Here is an 18,893-nt window from a genome sequence, read left to right on the forward strand (position 1 = left end):
TCCTGACTGATCGGAAAAACAATATGGCCGCCAGGCAGCCATCTTGGATTTTGGCAGTTGATGTTTGTGTCCGCTATTTCTCAGAAAGGACTACAGGGATCTGTCTCAAATTGCATATGTAAGTTACCCTATGGCCCTAGGAGTTTCATGCTGATTCTGAGACTGATCAGGAATACAATATGGCCACCAGGCAGCCATCTTGGATTTTTGCAGTTGATGATTGTTACTGCTATTTCTCAGAAAGTTCTCAAGGTATCTGTCTCAAATTACATATGTAATTTCCCCTAGGGTCGAAGGAAAGTCATGCATTTACCCAGACTGATCGGAAAAACAATATGGCCGCCAGGCAGCCATCTTGGAATTTGATAATTGATGTTTGTTACCACTATTTTCTCAGAAAGTACTGAAGTGATCTGTCTCAAATTGTATATGGTAGTTCCCATAGGACCTTTGTTGTGCATTTTGCATTTTCGGACTGATCGGTCAAAAAGATGGCCGACATGTACCATCTTGGATTTTGATAATTGAAGTTTGCTACGTGTACTGTTATATATTTCAGAAAGTACTCAAAGGATCTTTCTCAATATCCATATGCAGTAATTAGAGGATTATATGTTATACTTGATCATGTATGTGTCCATGTATGCGTCAGCATATCACCAATTATTATTGTCTAGATCTAATTTACTTTGTGTGTCTTTTCAGACCGTGTTCATTGCTGAATAAACAACTTATGAAGTAAACGGACTTGAGTCCCATTTATGAACACGGTGAGATCTCTACAGTTTATCCTACCACATCGCCACAATGCCAGCTGTTGCCTGCCCTATACCCGACTGCGACTTTGTCACGGAGGACCTGAACGCCACTATCGTTGCGGCACTCATCACGGCTCACTCCGCTGTACACAACTCGGGACAAGCAGCAAAAGTTGTGAAAGTCAAACGACCAACGCTCAGCGCCACAGGAACTAGTGAAGAGTGGGCCTACTTTGAATCCCGCTGGTCTGATTACGTTAGTGCCACGAAAATAACGGGACGCGATAAAGTAGTTCAGCTACTTGAATGTTGTGACGAACCACTCCGCAAGGATTTAACTCGATCTGCTGGTGGTAGTCTCGCGGACAAACCTGTTGAAGAGGTTTTAACGGCCATTAAAAAGCTAGCAGTGCGCGAGGAAAACACAATGGTCGCAAGAGTAGCGTTACATAACATGCGACAGGATCGCGACGAAACCGTCCGAAGCTATGGTGCCCGTCTTAAAGGACAAGCCGGTGTCTGCAAGTTTGTAATGAAATGTCCTGGATGTGCGAACGACGTCAATTACACTGATGCTATCATGCGCGATGTACTAACACGCGGGATTTCTGACCCGGAAATACAGCTTGATCTGCTCGGACACAAGAATCAGGACATGACTCTCGAGGAAATATTCCGATTCGTAGAGGCAAAGGAAGCCGGTAAACGTTCTGCTTCTAGACTATCCGACTCCCACCCGGTTAAGGCTGCCAACAGTTCATACAGGAGAGGCAAGTTTGACAGATCACCACCAAAGGATACTTCTAACAAGACAGATCCATGCGCGTATTGTGGAAAGAAGGGTCACGGCAAATCGGTCCCTGCTCGAATTTGCAAAACAGAGTGTACAGCGTATGGACACACGTGTGAGCATTGTCATCGACAACATCATTTTGAAATCGTGTGCAGAAGTAAGGATAATCCAAAACCATCTGATCGAGGCGCGATTTCTGGAAGTGCATTATTTGACGCTCTGTGTACTGCTCAAGACTACCATTGTACCGTTAGCGAGTCCGGCATGGAACGTTCTATCCGTATTGATCATCACATCTACGATGAACTGACAAATTCCTGGGTGAAAAAACGATCACAACCACAACCATTTGTGAATGTCAAGGCTCGTATTACACGTGAAGACTATGCGGCTTTAGGCTTCAAGCTACAACGTGATACCCGCACCATGCCATTACAGGCTATGGCCGACACTGGATGCCAGAGTTGCCTAGCTGGCCTCAAAGTTATCCGCCGTCTTGGTTTACGCGAATCTGAACTCATACCGGTAACAACGCAGATGCACACTGCTACATACAGTGGCATCAAAATTCTCGGAGCAAAAATTCTTCGTTTGGCGTCCGAAGACTAGGCAGGCAATATCAAGGAGACGAGACAAATGACTTACGTTACAGACTCAACAGACAAGCTCTTCCTCAGTCGCGAAGCCTGTGCTGTCTTAGGTATCATTCCAGAATCCTTTCCGCATGTTGGCACTGAAGACACCTCTGCATACATCAATGCTACTTCGTCTCCCGTTAACCGCCAGGATGCACCATGCGATTGTCCTACACGTGAACAACCTCCACCGCCTCCGACGAAACTTCCTTTCCCAGCTACAACGGACACTGTCGGCCGGCTAAAAGATTACCTCCTCGAGTATTACAAGTCGAGCACATTCAATACGTGTGAACATCAGACCTTACCTCTAATGAACGGACCACCCATGAAACTCATGGTAGATCCCGACGCGAAACCGGTTGCCCATCACACACCTGTACCCGTTCCGATTCACTGGCAAGATGCAGTGAAGGCTGGAATAGATCAGGACGTCCGTCTTGGGGTTCTCGAACCCGTACCGATCGGTGAACCTGTCACTTGGTGCCATAGAATGGTAGTTTGTGCGAAAAAGAACGGAAAACCTCGTCGCACCGTGGATTTCCAACCCTTAAACGCGCACGCCACTCGCGAGACTCACCACACTCCTTCACCATTCCATCAAGCGCAATCTATTCCACACGGAAGGAAGAAGACATTATTTGATGCTTGGAACGGTTATCACAGTGTACCAATTCGCGAGGAGGACAGACACCTGACTACATTCATCACACCTTGGGGAAGGTACCGCTACAGAAATGCGCCCCAAGGCTACATCGCTTCAGGCGACGGGTATACTAGACGCTATGACGAACTTGTCTCGGATATTCCTAACAAAACCAAGTGTGTCGACGATGTGCTCTTGTGGTCAGACACTGTTGAGGAGAGCTCCTTCCAGGCCGTACAGTGGCTTGACATATGCGGCCGTAACGGGATAACCATCAATCCTGAGAAGTTCCTATTCGCAGAAGACACTGTAGAATTTGCGGTATTTGAAATCACCAGCGATAGTGTTCGACCATCACAGAAATATTTACGTGCTATCTTGGACTTCCCTACGCCGAAGAATATCACAGATGTGCGATCATGGTTCGGACTAGTCAATCAGGTATCATATGCCTTCAGCATGGCCGAGAACATGCATCCATTTCGTGAATTACTCAAGCCTGATCAACCATATAAGTTGACTGAAGATCTCCAACGAATATTCGAGGAATCTAAAATCGTCATCGCAAACAAAATTGAAATGGGTGTTCGAATTTTCGATCCAAGTAAACCAACGTGCCTCGCGACGGATTGGCCGAAGTCTGGAATAGGATTTTGGTTGCTACAAAAACACTGTGCGTGTACTAATGAGAGTCCCCTGTGCTGTCGCGATGGATGGAAAGGAACACTTGTCGGAAGTCGGTTCACGCACGCCGCGGAAATGCGCTACGCGCCAGTTGAGGGAGAAGCTTTAGCCGTAGCGGATGCTCTAGATAAGGCTCGACACTTCGTTCTTGGGTGTGACAACTTGATCATAGCGGTCGACCACAAACCGCTTTTGAAGCTATTTGGAGATAGATCTATGGAAAATATTCCGAACAATAGACTTCGCAACCTCAAGGAAAAGACACTACGTTATCGGTTTAGAATGCTCCACATACCTGGCATACGACATCGCGCTGCTGATTGCATCTCCAGACATCCTATTGGCGATCCCGATAAACTCTTTCTCGAAGATGACATGTTCTCATCAACCACTGACTTCAGTGTACTACATGGTTTACGCACACCGTCCTCCGGATTAGCTTTTGTCGAGGAACATGTCATAGCTGCAGCTTCTACAACACTGAATGCCATCGATTTACGTTCAGTAACTTGGGATCGTGTCAAAACAGCCACTACAAGCGATGACAACATACAAGCGTTACTCGCGTTGATAGAATCCGGTATGCCGAACACTCGGCATGAACTTCCGAAGTCACTACAGGAGTATTTCACACTCCGTGACGACCTTCATACAGTAGATGGTGTGGTTCTTTACAAGGAGAGAATAGTCATTCCACCATCACTTCGACAGGAAATATTGGCCTCTCTACATTCAGCACATCATGGGGTTACATCTATGACTTCAAGAGCTGAGGCTTCAATATTCTGGCCTGGGATCACACCTGCCATCGCGTCGGTTCGGGCATCATGTAATCACTGCAATCGTAACGCCCCGTCCAACCCGAGTGCACCACCAATGCCTTTGACCACGCCTGACTATCCGTTCCAATGTGTATGCGCCGACTACTTTCGTTACATGGGATGTAACTATCTCGTAATCGTCGATCGTTATTCTAACTGGCCAATAGTGGAGAAAACGTCCGTTGGTTCTAGCGGCTTGATAGAAAGCCTCCGAAGGACATTTGTTACTTTTGGCATTCCAAATGAACTAGCCTCAGATGGAGGTCCCGAGTTCACTGCCATGAGTACACGACGATTCCTCGAAAACTGGGGCGTTCACCATCGACTATCATTAGTCGCCTTTCCCCATAGTAACTCTCGCGCTGAAGTGAGAGTCAAAACAGTGAAGCGATTGATCATCGGCAATACAAGCACCAGCGGCGATCTTGACACTGATGCGTTTCAACGTGCTATTCTCCAGTATCGTAATACACCTGACAGGGACACAAAACTTTCCCCTGCTATGTGCGTGTTCGGTCATCCTTTACGGGACTTCATCCCTATACCACCAGGTCGGTATATTCCACATAACATATGGATGGAAACATTAGCAGCCCGCGAAGAAGCGTTAAGGAACCGACATATGCGTGATAGCGAACGTTGGTCTGAACATACTAAACGTCTTTCGCCACTGGTATTTGGAGATCATGTGCGTATCCAAAACCAAGTCGGACCCCATCCCCTCAAATGGGACAAGACCGGTGTTATCATCGAGGTTCGCCAATTCGACCAATATGTAGTTCGGGTTGATGGGTCTGGACGTGTTACCCTACGCAACAGGAAATTCCTCCGAAAATACATCCCTGTTATTACCCCTCCAGCGCGTCTGACGATCGATAAAGACATTGCCATTGGCCTTCCTCATCGTGTATCGTTACCTACCTCAAAAGTCCGCTCACAGTGCCCCCTAGTCCTACACCTATACCACAGACTACACACTCACACCTGTCCGTAAATCTGGTCGTACAACAAAACCGGCGTGGCACTTGGACTATGATATGTCTGGATGATTTGACATTCTACTACTCAGGACATTGGTGTTGTACTTTTTACAGACTTGATGTTCATTTTATGTTCACTTCGACAAGTAGTCTGACATGTTAGTGATCATTGTATATCAGTGACACTTCGAATTCACCGCCAAAGACCTGAGGGGAGATAGAGGATTATATGTTATACTTGAACATGTATGTGTCCATGTATGCGTCAGCATGTCACCAATTATTATTGTCTAGATCTAATTTACTTTGTGTGTCTTTTCAGACCGTGTTCATTGCTGAATAAACAACTTATGAAGTAAACGGACTTGAGTCCCATTTAGTAATATGTAGCAGAAAAAAGAAATTTAAGTTTGAAAAGCAGAGAAAAGATCTCCTGTAATGTCAAATGTTTGAGTTTTCCCTGTAGGTAGGGTGTTCAAATAATAGCTGTTGCCTCTATTTTATATCGTAAAAGGCGACTAAAGGACTGTATAGTTTGGGCCATTTCTGGCCCAAAAATTGGTCAAATTTTCAATATGGATATTTATTATTTAAATTGTTGGATTTGACATATTTAGTACATCCCTAATTTAATTGTGATTATAGGTTTTCTAATTATGCAGCTTCAGTTGCCATGGGAACTACTATGCATTAATTATGAAAATGTGGATTTTTTTTGTTTTAGAAACCATAGAGCGCATCTTTGAACAAACTTTATGTTTCTCCTAAAGATGTATTAGAAGTGCATTTCCACATTTTTATAATTTATGCATATTTTGGATTGTTACCATGGCAACTACAGCTGCAACAGTATAATGTTGAATCAAAGCTTAAAGATGCTCCACCGCTGACAAATGGTATTTTTTCACTATCAAAAATATGAGCAAACGATTTAGTATTTTTCTTCAGTTACAAAAGTTACTTACTTTACACCATTACCACCATTGAAAAGTTTGAGCTTCTAATTTTGCTTTAAGTTAAAAATATAAAAAAAAATATTAATTGCATCCCGATAAAATTCGGTGTCACTTTACCTATATGGATTGAAATACTGATTGCGCATGCACCAAAGACAAAATAAATTATTTTATTATAGTTTTTGTGTTAATTAGACACATATATATATATATATACGATTGAACACCAATTATTGTTCAATTGATGAATGTCATTTATGCTCTGTCGGCGGTGGAGCATCTTTAAGGTGTACTAAAATGCAGAAAATTAATCACTAAATAACAGTATTGAAAATTTCATGGATTTGGGGGCCCCAAAAGGGTCCAAACCATACATATACTTAAGGCCACACCAATATGAAAAATAGTTCCTCGGGAATTCCCGCTCCTAAAATTGAAATTTCAGAAATATATATATAATAATCCCGCTCCCGTTTTCCGATTCCGGATTTTGATGAACAAATTCAGTTTGTTCAAATCGCTTTTCGTTCATGGTCCGTCGTCCGTCCGTCCGTTAACAATTCTTGTTACCGCTATTTCTTAGAAAGTACTGAAGGGATCTTTCTCAAATTTCATATGTAGGTTTCCCTAGGGCCCTAGTTGTGCATATTGCATTTTGGACCAATCGGTGAACAAGATGGCCGACAAGCCGCCATCTTTGATTTTGATAATTGAAGTTACCACTATTTCTCAAAAAGTGCTTAAGGGATTATTCTCAAATTTCACATGTAGGTTTCCCTAGGGATCTATTTGTGCATCTCGTATTTTTGAACCGATCGGTGAACAAGATGGCCGACAGACCGCCATCTTGGATTTTGATAGTTGAAATTTGTTACCGCTATTTCTCAGCAGAAAGTACTGAACGGATCTGTCTCAAATTGCATGTGGAGGTTCCTCTAGGGGTCTCGTTGTGCATTTCGCTTTTTTGGACCGATCGGTGAACAAGATGGTCGACAGATCGTCATCTTGGATTTTGAAAACTGAAGCTTGTTACCACTATTCCTCAGAAAATACTGAAGGGATCTGTCTCAAATTTCAGGTGCAGGTTCCTCTAGGGACCGAGTTGTGCATATTAATTTTGGAACCAATCAGTTGACAACATGGCCGACAGGCCGCCATCTTTGATTTTGATAATTGAAGCTTGTTATCACTATTTCTCAGAAAGACTAAAGGGATCTGTCTCAAATTTTATGTGCAGGTTTGCCTAGGTCCCTGGTTATGCATATTGCATTTTGGTACCGATCGGTGAATAAAACGCTATTTTGGATTTTGACTATTGAAGTTTTTTAACCGCTATTTCTCAAAAAGTACTTAAGGGATATGTCTCAAATTGCATGTGCAGGTTTCCCTGGGGGGTCTAGTTGAGCATATTGCATTTTGGGACCAATCGGTCAACACGATGGCCGACAGGCCACCATCTTGGATTTTGAATGTTAAAGTTTGTTATCATTGTTTCTCATAAAGTACTGAAAGTACATGTAGCCATCTTGGATTTCGATAATTGAAGTTTGTTACTGTTATATATTTTAGAAAGTATCAAAGGAACTTTCTCAAATTTCATAGGTAGTAATATGTAGTAAAAGTCTGAAGAGCAGAGAAAAGATCCCTCTTTCATTTGTCAGACATAGATAATTCTTTGGTGGACGCCAAGATCCCTCTGGGATCCCTTGTTTAGCTCTACTGGCCCAAACCCTGGATTCTAGCTCCACAGACGTCATCAGCAGGTCCACCTTTCCCTAAACGTTTTGACTACTAACCTGGAACGTCCTCAAGATGGCGAGTTGACAGTGATTGGCCAAATCACAGCCCGTCTGTGGATAGCTTCCAGCTCATGTCTTGTCGTCTCCACCACAGCCAGCTGGACGTCTTCACTGCTGTTCTTGACAGTCGGTCCACTGCTGCTTTCCTGTCTCTGCCCTTCACACCCAGTGCTGCAAATATTCTCCATGTTGAATGTGTAGGAAATCCTCTGCATCCGATCTCCACTGAGAAGAGCCAAACACTTCACCCTAAGGCCCTGATGTCTCCTGCCTTTTCTTCATACTTTCCCTTCTTTCGCTCAAATGCCTCCTCACATCTTCCTATGGAACTGTCGATTCCACCATGACCATCTTCTCTCCTTGCGTTGACCATATGAGGATATCTGGACACAGATTGGTCTGGATGATGTTGGGACGTACCAGTCTACTGTCTAGGTCGACCCTCTTCTCTATAGCTCAATTAATATCATAATCGTGTCTTTCAGAACCATGTGAAAAAATTGTGTTGTCAGTGGTATATCATTATCAAGATTCATAATAGAATTAGAAATAGGAAAATAATAAATTCGTACACTTTGCATAGTGTCCTCGTTCATTATAATAGAACTTGTTTCAGACGAAGATTTAGTTACAGACTTTCGAACAATTGTAATGTCCCTCCTGGAAGATGCTTGCTAAATGCCTTTCTGAACAAATCAATGACAAGGGATAGAACTTATCTACACATAACCAGACGATTCAAACATTCCTGTTTAAACGTTCTACGTTTCTAATATTGAAACATATTAATTAAAATTGGTACCGACCGTCTTTTCCAAAACTTCAAGTCACTACTTATTATCACATTTGCCAGTGGTACTTACAGCCCTAAGTGTAGATGTTAAGGTGCGACTAAAGGGATATTTTCAATTATTCATCAAAATATGATAATATATTTTTCTAATATCATACTAATTGAACCAAGAGCATTGTGGTTTTCAATATAAGAACACATTGACTTCATCAAACTTTATGCATCAAACATTCCACACTGTTCATACCGCCATCTTTCGTTCGGGAATATGTTGAGTATATGATTGAAATGACATGAGACTCAGTTATAGTGTAGATTATGTTGTGATAGATCCTATATAAATCAATTATGGACCTTTACTGAGGTTCTTTACTAAAATTCTGTAAGGGCGATATAACATTATATTACCGAAACAAAGGTCATTAATGTTTATATTAGATATGTCGTTTCTTTAACAAATGTCAAAAACAATTACTAATGTGTATATTAATTACACGAATATAGAACAAAAACCATTATTTTTCTTCATAACAGAATAAAATATTGAGCATCTGGCATAGAAATCAGTTGAGGAAGTTGAAAGGTGTTTGCAGACTTCCTGGTACTGTTATCCGTATGGTTTGAACAAGGGATATTGTATAATGCGGAAATCCATTCTGCTGGATAAGTTAGTGGAATACGAAGGTGATGATGTTTGTGGGACAGGCATTCGAGGGACCAGTTTACATTATAAGACTCTTTTTTATGTGGATATGAAAGATATGGATATTCTATCAACGTATGAATGAGTATTTTTTCTCTTACCTCGACGTTTTATTACAATTTTACTACTATGATTTTCCGTCATTTTGAAATAAATTCGAATTAATCGAGTAATAATTTATCCCATTGATTTATTTTCTCACATTTTGTACAGGTCCAGTTATTCTATAAACACTTAATGCATTTCAGTACAGAACCTTCAATCAAAGAGGAAGTATTTATGTTGCCTAAGTCAAGTTTACATAAAAAAGTTTTATGCACTATGGTTATATTACATAAGATCTCATATAACGCTTAAGCAATACCATACACGTATTTGACCTTTAATGACTAATGTAAATGACATCAAGGATTTCCTTTTTAACAAACATAAGTTTGTTAATGCTGTTTTATGTATCTAGCAAGTTTAAGAACGCCATACTATCTATAACTACAAAAATTAATGGTTGTCAACCCGTGTAACATATATAACTAACGTATATTGTCATAAAGGATGTCCCCCATGCTTCGTAACATCACTGATATTACTTTGGCAACATGTCAGGGAGAGAGAGAGAGAGAAAGAGAGAGAGAGAGAGAGAGAGAGAGAGAGAGAGAGAGAGAGAGAGAGAGAGAGAGAGAGAGTCTCTAGCTATTAGCTGTTTACCGGTATATGTTTTATCAAGTTTCAAGTACATGAATGTATATCTATTAACTATAAAACTAAATAACCCGAGTTAATTAACTAAAAGACATGTAAATGGCACGAAGGATGATTTTTGTCAAAACATGTTAATATTGTTTCTCTATGTCTATCACTTTTGTAGTACGTCACATCATATATCCTAACAAACGGTAATGGCACGAGTTAACTAAATGGCAGATATTGTCATCAGCGTCCTTTTCTAACTACAATTTGTAAATATCTTCTCATTAAACATTATGGAAAGTTGTTCAGCAAAATTTGCAGCAAGGATAGGTTAAACATTCGGATAGCAAATTCACTCAGAAATTTTACTTTAGAATGATAATTTACTTTGAAATTTGACTATTGGTGGCAAAACTGATATTTATAAGGCTTAGACATGATAATTTACTTTGAAATATGACTATTGGTCGCAAAACTGTTCTTATAAGGCTTGGTTCAAGAAAAACATAATTGTAGTATATGATTTGATTTAGGATAGTGACACGTTTACTTTTTTACTGTTTTGATGATTTTATACAAATCTATCAGATTAGTACTAATTTTGTAAAATATCCTGGTTTATTATCTGCTATCAGAGAATATCTGAATTAAGATGACTCTGAAATATGTCAAATTTTATTCCTACTAACTTTAAATATTTCATATTGATCTGCACAATGTAATGAAAAAATAACATAACTCCTACCGGGAGGAGAAGATAGGAAGACTTAGTTCAGTCGAATCATTTGAAATGGGTTGATATTTCTAAAATGTCCTTTACAGTAACGAAAAATTGTAAGTTTCAGTGGTTTCAATATATCTTATAGCAGATTCACTCAGCAATTTTACTCTGACATGATAATTTACTTTGTAAAAAGAATGTGTTACAAATTATATTACATGTACTTAATATAGAAGATCTTGTAAATATTACGTACATGTATTACGCAAACAACCAAACGATAAGATGCCGTTATAAAATGACCCTTCATCTTCTAAACAATAGAACAGCCAATCTTAGATCACTGCTTATCATTTTGATGTGGTCATGATCAATGTATCACATCTTCACACTTGGCTGCACACTGCTACAGATACGGAGAGATGTATATATATGGTTGCACGTGGTTATCTTTCCTATAATCTTTGAAATATTTTTCTCACAAACTCAGCTCCTTACCGCTCCGAGCAACCGTTGTAAATGAATTATATAACATCTGTTGAGAATATGTATTACAGTATTTACAGTAAAACCTTTCTATTAAAACCACGCAGTGGTCTGAGTAAAAGTGGTCCTAATAGCGAGGTGGTCTTAATTCTGAGATGGACCAGGTTTCATCTCTGATCATGACGATCAAGAACAGTAACTCTCTATCCTAGCTGACCGGTACATGATACATGTACTGTATTTTTGTTTCAAGATTTAAATTTTATGAAAAATGTAATATACATGTATATATAAATGTATATCATATTTTAATGCATGCGTATCTAATACAAAACAGTAATTTACAAATATTTCTAATTATTCAAGTTTGATAAATTAGGGACATATATATAATGACTATGCCATTTATATTTTATTTCTAGAGCATAACCATATTTTTTCATTAAATAATGTTTATAGTGTGTGCTTATTTAAATCTTAAACTGAATTTCACTGAAGTTGTTTTTGACAATCCAAATGGAAATACCTTTATATACATTACTTTCTATTATGTTCTAATTATGATTTAAATATATATCGGTAGTGTAATTATCACATAGTATCACCTGTAGGCTAGACAATGAATTTTTTTCCCCATAAGGGGTTGGACAAAAATTATAACAAAGGTTTTTTAACATTAGTTAATGTAAATGTTCATCTAACCACAGAAAAAAGTTTACTCGAATCCCTGCATGGCAATGCCTCGTTTTCGACACAAATCCAAGATGGCCGCCGTTAAGTCTGATCAACTTTTGGTATGCTCATAATTCTGGAAGTAAGCGACCTATAGATATGTTTGAGGTGTCAATTTTGATGGAATTGGTGATGGCGGATCGTTTGGTAACAATAATAGAGTGATAAGAAATCAGCTGAAGCGGTAAGGCTCAATATCATTACAATGAGTACTTGTTAACACTAGTTTTTTGCCCACCATCATCAAATCGCATTTCTTCCGTGGTTCGGGGTCCGTCAGTAAACAATGCTTGTTACCGCTATTTCGGGGATGGGAACAGAGTTTGTATAAATTTTGGTTCTGACCCCACCAGGGACAGGAGGGGTGGGGCACAACAGGGAATAGAGGTAAATCCTTAAAATCGCTACTAGTCATAAAGTTCTACATTGGTTTTAACCAAAGAATATTGTTTTGGATAGGAAAAAGAGTTTGTATAAATTTTGAGTCTGACCCCCTCGAGCGCCCAATAGGAAAATCACGGGTAAATCTTTAAAGCCGCATGATCCGTATCTTTCAGGGTCTGTAAAACAAAAAATAACAAGATATGGTGTAATAGCCCTAAAAAGTTATGAACTTTCCCCAAATTACAAGTCTAGAAAGTTAAGAGGTCCAAAGATATAAATACAAAATGTATACAAAATTTTATTTTAGACTTACGCGCGGTCCGACAGAAAGTCAAAAGTTAACGCCTCCAAAGCTTAGAAATGCTACTTTGCGCATGTCCGGAAATAAAAGTTGTTTACCGCAATGGAGCGAGCTTTGCAGTGAAAGCTCGCCGGCTTAGAATCAACTGCTGATTCGAAGTGAATAAGGAAATTATTTAAACTAAAAAATGTTCTGAATTGCTGAGAATATTATATGGAAACGAATTCGAGCTATGACAACAACTATGATTTGTGAATGATCTACCAAAACCACATAAACTGACTTCTCTTCGTCTCTATAAGGTGAGTGGGGCCCCGAAGGGGTAACAGTTATATTCTGTAAGTGTTTGGTCGCTTTTTGGAATTGGTACCATAGTTAAAATAGAGATTAGAAATCAGGAAAGTGTTGATAAATTTGGGAACATATAACAGATTTAATCTTGGATTACAACAGAAGCATTAATAGAGTCATATTATACGTGTTTCCTTAAAAGATGATCGCATTCTTCAGTGTTATACATGTACATGTACGATATACATGTAGCTACTGTTAAAGGCTTACAGCGTCAGGAGTGTGATATCTTTTCCGATATCTATTTGTGTTTTGATGTATATCAGTGATATATATCCTTTTACTGTATGCTATGGATATAACTGTATTAAAGAAGCCACTTTCAAACTTAATTCATCAGTGCTCGTGTGTATAAGATTGTATTTTTTTAGACTTACAGTCACTTAGTCACGTACTCGTTATCCTATCTGCTGGTCTTAATTATATAAAATTCACACCAATACATCATAAGTGGTGTAAGTAAAGAATAGTAATTGACTTTTTAAAATATGTATTATATATTATGTCCAATATATTTAGGCTACATAAATTCTGGCACTAATTAGTACCATTATTCTTCACATGGAAATGTCTAGACCTATGTAATTCAAGAAATGACTAACTTAGTATCTAGTGAGGTTTGAATTTGATAAACGTGTTCAAAAAATGTGTAATTGTTATAAGTTTGTGTTTGACAGAAAACAATTGGAACTAGTTTGATTTACATGTAGGCTTACACTGAAATGCATGCATGTATACAGTATTTATCTATGTACATAACTGACATTTACTCCACATTTTCTTTATAGAATATATGGGACCTTCAACCAGATGACAGAAGTGCAAGATGTGATGGCAGCTCGCCCAAAAATAAAAGGGAAAAACAACTACATGTATCTCTGAGATCAAAACTGACAGTAAAAAATAAAGTCTGTTTGTAATGTACCCATTATGAACCAGAAAGAAATTATTTTCAAGAAGGAAGGACAGAACAAACCTAGCATAATTCTTTACTATTATCACCAGGATATTTTAAAATTATTCATTTCTTCTTCACACAAATGAAAAAAGGAATAATAATGATTATTGCATGTTTACACACCTAGTGTGTATAACTTTTGAATAATTTATATGGACAAGGATGTAATTCTAATTTATGAACAATAAACCAATTAAAATAATATATGTCATTTGTCTGAGTTGTTTAATTATGAAGTGTTCATTTCAGAAATGAATAGTAAACAAGACTGGAGCTAGATCAAAGGTTATTTGGGTCAAAAGTCAGTGTCAAATCTCAAGATATTGGCTCTATAGATATACATATATCCCTATGTGTAATAAAAAAATCTTCTTGTTGTGTAATACACAGATTGCACATATATATAAGAATATCCATATATCTGTAGAGACAATAGCCTGTGATGCATGCTGTTAAATTGCATTATTCATTTTTGACTATTTTAAGTTGCAAAGTTTTGATTGATTTAGAAAGGAATAGACTGACAATAACTTCTAATTAGTCCAGGTCAATCAAGGTCTACATGTACAAGCTCTTAGCAACTTCACATAATTAGTGTTTGGAGCAAGATCACACTAAAGGAATTAGGATTGCTTGAATATATAAAGATAAACTAACAAAATACAACTAATAAAGTTAGATTTTCCACCAGGTTAGACTATATACATACTAAAAAATGAATTTTACTGCAATTACTCTGATGACATGATAATCACATGCTATGGTCAGCTTATTTGCTACTGGATGCTATTTTGAACTCCAGTCATTTTCTATTGACTTAAAATTCAATACACAATATGTGTACATGACACTATACAATGCATATGAATGTGCTATTTGTGCATGAATATGATTGTATAAGAAACATCTAGGTCTTTTATTATGCATGTTTCTGATTCATTTGATTCAGAGGCAAATTCACGGCTGGACATCATATTATATGGTAGATATATGGTTCATTGGCAAGCTATCATGTACATGTACATCACAAATTTAACTAAGGGAGCTGTCTTCATTATCTACACAGAAAATATATGCATAATTGCATGTTAGACATTCAGAACTTTTAACACACATTAAACCGCCTTATTGCAACCTCAACCCCATTCTTTCTTTTATTTTTTTTTAAATTTTCTCTAATCCTTGAAATCATATAACCAAATGTTTATAGTTTCACCAGAAGTTTATCATCATGTTTTTAACGAACATGGAGCTTTTCCAACATAAATATCAGAAATATACATACAATAACATGTATTAAGTTTTATACTCGTTTATGGCGGTACATGGTGATTATTTAACTAATAGATATGTATGTATACATGTATACACATAAATGTATGACATTGAACAAAAATGCACATTATGTCAAGTTTGCTCTCCGTGCTTATTTTACTTGATTTATTATTACATTTCATTTGGACCTTTATAAAACAAGTTATATGGTTATCCATGGCAAGTCAAATATCGTCTGGGATACTTATTTAAAAAAATTATCACCAGAGATTTACATGTAGAAAACCATTTTCGTCTCTATATAGTACGATGTGTCTTGTCTATTTCATTATTTATCAACACCATTATTTATATATCTGGTACATTTTTGTGCAATTTATTATCTTGTCTAGTACGTTTTATGGTATCGCAACACGTATTTTATACGAAGTTTTAATACCGTTCCCACAAAAATCCCTCCGGTGGCCCCCGGAAATTAGGCAAAGCATAGTCAACCGATCGCCGTATTGTTAACACTCAAAATGACCGAATGGAAGTATTATTTACACGACGTTAATGTATATATATATTGTTCTGAGGGACTCTTTAACTTCATCACATAACAAAACATTCACTTGTTCAGGATAAGTAACAAGTTCTTCCGTAGAAGTTCCTGCTAACATGAACGACACACTTTTGACTGGGCACGCCATTTCGTTTGGTCTGGAAAGTCACGTGATCGTCTACGATTGAAAATGCATCCCATCCTCGATACTACAGGGGTCCGATCACTGACGATAATCCCATCCTCGATACTCCAGGGGTTCTGATCACTTACGATCTAATCCCATCCTCATGATATTCAAACACTCTGGATATCGAATTTTTAATCATTAATTTCTTTTGAACTTGGGACTTTTTGGGTGTGTAATTAGGGAAAAGTTGATAACTTTTTATAATATATGTACACTAATTTTCTTTTGTTGATTTACGGACCCTGAAAGATACGGATTATGCGGCTTTAAATTAAAAAAAAAGAAATAATGACTCTGTATTAAGAACATTTCTTGCCATCATAAACCAGGTGAGCGGTACAGGCCCTTTAGTCTCTAGATCTGGGCCTCTTGTTAATAATAATACATGGTCTTTTGTTAAGCGATATTTTCGATATATCAGCGCAGGTGGCTTTTTGTAAGTATGATTAGTTTTCACTTTCACTTTTCTTTCCAAGAACAGGTGTGTTGAAACGCCACTTGACAAAGACCACCAGCTCGCTACAGAGAATACAAACACGTCCTGATTTCTGTCGGTTCGGTCCATCGAAAGTAAGTATGCCATTAGTATTGACTTCACTGCTAATAATACACATGTTCTTGATTTTGTTAAAAATCTAGCTACTATTGTAGCGGAAAAGATATCACCTTTTGACTGACCTTTCCGCTACTGCAAGGTCCCTCTATAAAGCGCGGTGGCTAGTTTACAAAATGTCAGTTGATTTTAGCCGGTATCCAGGTGTGTGTCAAGTTGAGCCGTGTTTGATCGAAATAATTTTCGACAAGACATAATCAATGGTCGGTCGTACCAACACCTTGCAGTAGCAGAAAAGTCAGTCAGAAGCTAAGGGGATATCTTTTCCGGTACAACTAGTAATATCATACTCTTCATAGTACTATATATGTTGTAGAGTACCGGCATATTACTAGTAATAACATGAAATCAAAAACTGCATGGTATTATATTTTGCATGGTAATATGCATGGTTTTTACGTATGCACTTTTGATTATAACAAGAACGTAAACAAGATATGCTCTACTATAAATAATTATTATAAAATGCTTTTGAACTTTCACTTTCGTTTTTGTTTTATGGAATAATCGGTAAACTCCCACCGACGCCATTCAATCGACGTTATAATGCCCTTTGTATATCATTACATTACGATTTGTTAGTTTTCAGGATATTTAAAAAAAACTTGTTTGCTTCTATTAGTTCTTGGAATATTCCTCAGCCTAAAAGTTATTTTAAACTGAAAACTGAAGAAACTTATTATATTATATCTACAGGTGGGGGATATGGCACGAGGACTGTATGTCTAATTTGTACACTGTACGGGTGGGGATATGGCACGAGAACAGTATGTCTAATTTGTACACTGTACGGGTTGGGATATGGCACGAGAACAGTATGTCTAATTTGTACACTCTACGGGTTGAGATATCATACGAGAACAGTATATCTAATTTGTACAATGTACGGGTGGGGCTATGGCACGAGAACAATATGTTTAATTTGTACACTCTACGGGTTAGGATATGGCACGATAACAGTATGTCTAATTTGTACGCTGTACGGGAGGGGCTATTGCACGAGAACAGTATGTCTAATATGTACACTCTACGGGTTGGGATATGGCACGAGAACAGTATGTCTAATTTGTACACTGTACGGGTGGGGATATGGCACGGGAACAGTATGTCTAATTTGTACACGTTACGAGCTATGAACTATGTTAAAATCTATTTACAGACGGATTTCAATTTGATTTAACGAAAAATATGGATTAATGGAATTGCTATTAGACTGCTATTATAATAATTGTTTGCTATCAATAACATCAATGTATTTGGTTATTTTGGCTGATAATATAATGTATTTTCATTTTTTTATATGGCATATCAATTAACGTCCCACAGACGTAGATCCAAGGGAGACAATAGAGTTGGACCCGTTAGTAAATGGTGAATTGATAAAAATGATTTCCGGACGCTAAGATGAACATTTTGCTTTATTTTCTTATAAAACATTAAAAGGTAAATTCACAGTAAGAGTATGTTGACAGAAAACGTTATATGCATGTTACAAGTTTGGGTTCAACAAATTGCATAAAGGAGACTGCATATATATTTTTTTATACAACTCAGGCGCGAGACGAAACGACAAAAACAAACAATGCATTAGATTAAATTCGATGTATGAACTCATGGACACTTATCTGGTTTACTTATACAATTCAAACATTCAAACAAGATTATGTATCACTGCAAGCGATATCAGACTGTTATACAAGAGATAACACGGGGATACTAATAATCAGTAATTTGTGTGGGCGTTTTCTTTTGTACTATCATAACGGATTCAATTCTTGAAGTATCAAATCGTCACTGTGGTAAGTAGATATCTAGGTCATTTGACCCGAAGGGTCAGCATGACCATTGTCATCAGGCATCGTCCGTCGTCGTGCGCCGTCCGCCGTTGACGTGCGTAAACTTTTCATTTAAATGACTTCTTCTCAATAACAGAAAGGCCCAGGATACTCATATTGGGACTACCAAATTTGTTCAAATGAATAACCTTGACCTTGATTCAATGTCATAGGGGTCAAATAGGCTAAAATATTTAAACGACTTCTTCTGAAGAACCGAAAGACTCAAGGTACTCATATTAGGCCTA

General features: G+C 38.0%; 1 protein-coding gene across 2 annotated transcripts in view; it reads left to right on the forward strand.

The window, feature by feature from the left end:
* The first annotated feature begins 16,673 nt into the window (after positions 1-16,673).
* The window catches only part of LOC138324045 (interferon-induced protein 44-like), a 111,362-nt gene continuing 109,142 nt past the window's right edge, over positions 16,674-18,893 (forward strand). Inside the window, exon 1 of one of the 2 annotated variants that reach the window (XM_069269052.1) lies at positions 16,674-16,767. The gene's annotated coding sequence lies outside the window, so the exon portion shown is untranslated. The remainder of the gene's footprint in view (positions 16,768-18,893) is intronic. The other variant, XM_069269051.1, reaches the window with a different exon arrangement.

Source organism: Argopecten irradians, chromosome 5 (genome assembly GCF_041381155.1).
Source record: "Argopecten irradians isolate NY chromosome 5, Ai_NY, whole genome shotgun sequence".
Taxonomy (NCBI): Eukaryota; Metazoa; Mollusca; class Bivalvia; order Pectinida; family Pectinidae; genus Argopecten; species Argopecten irradians.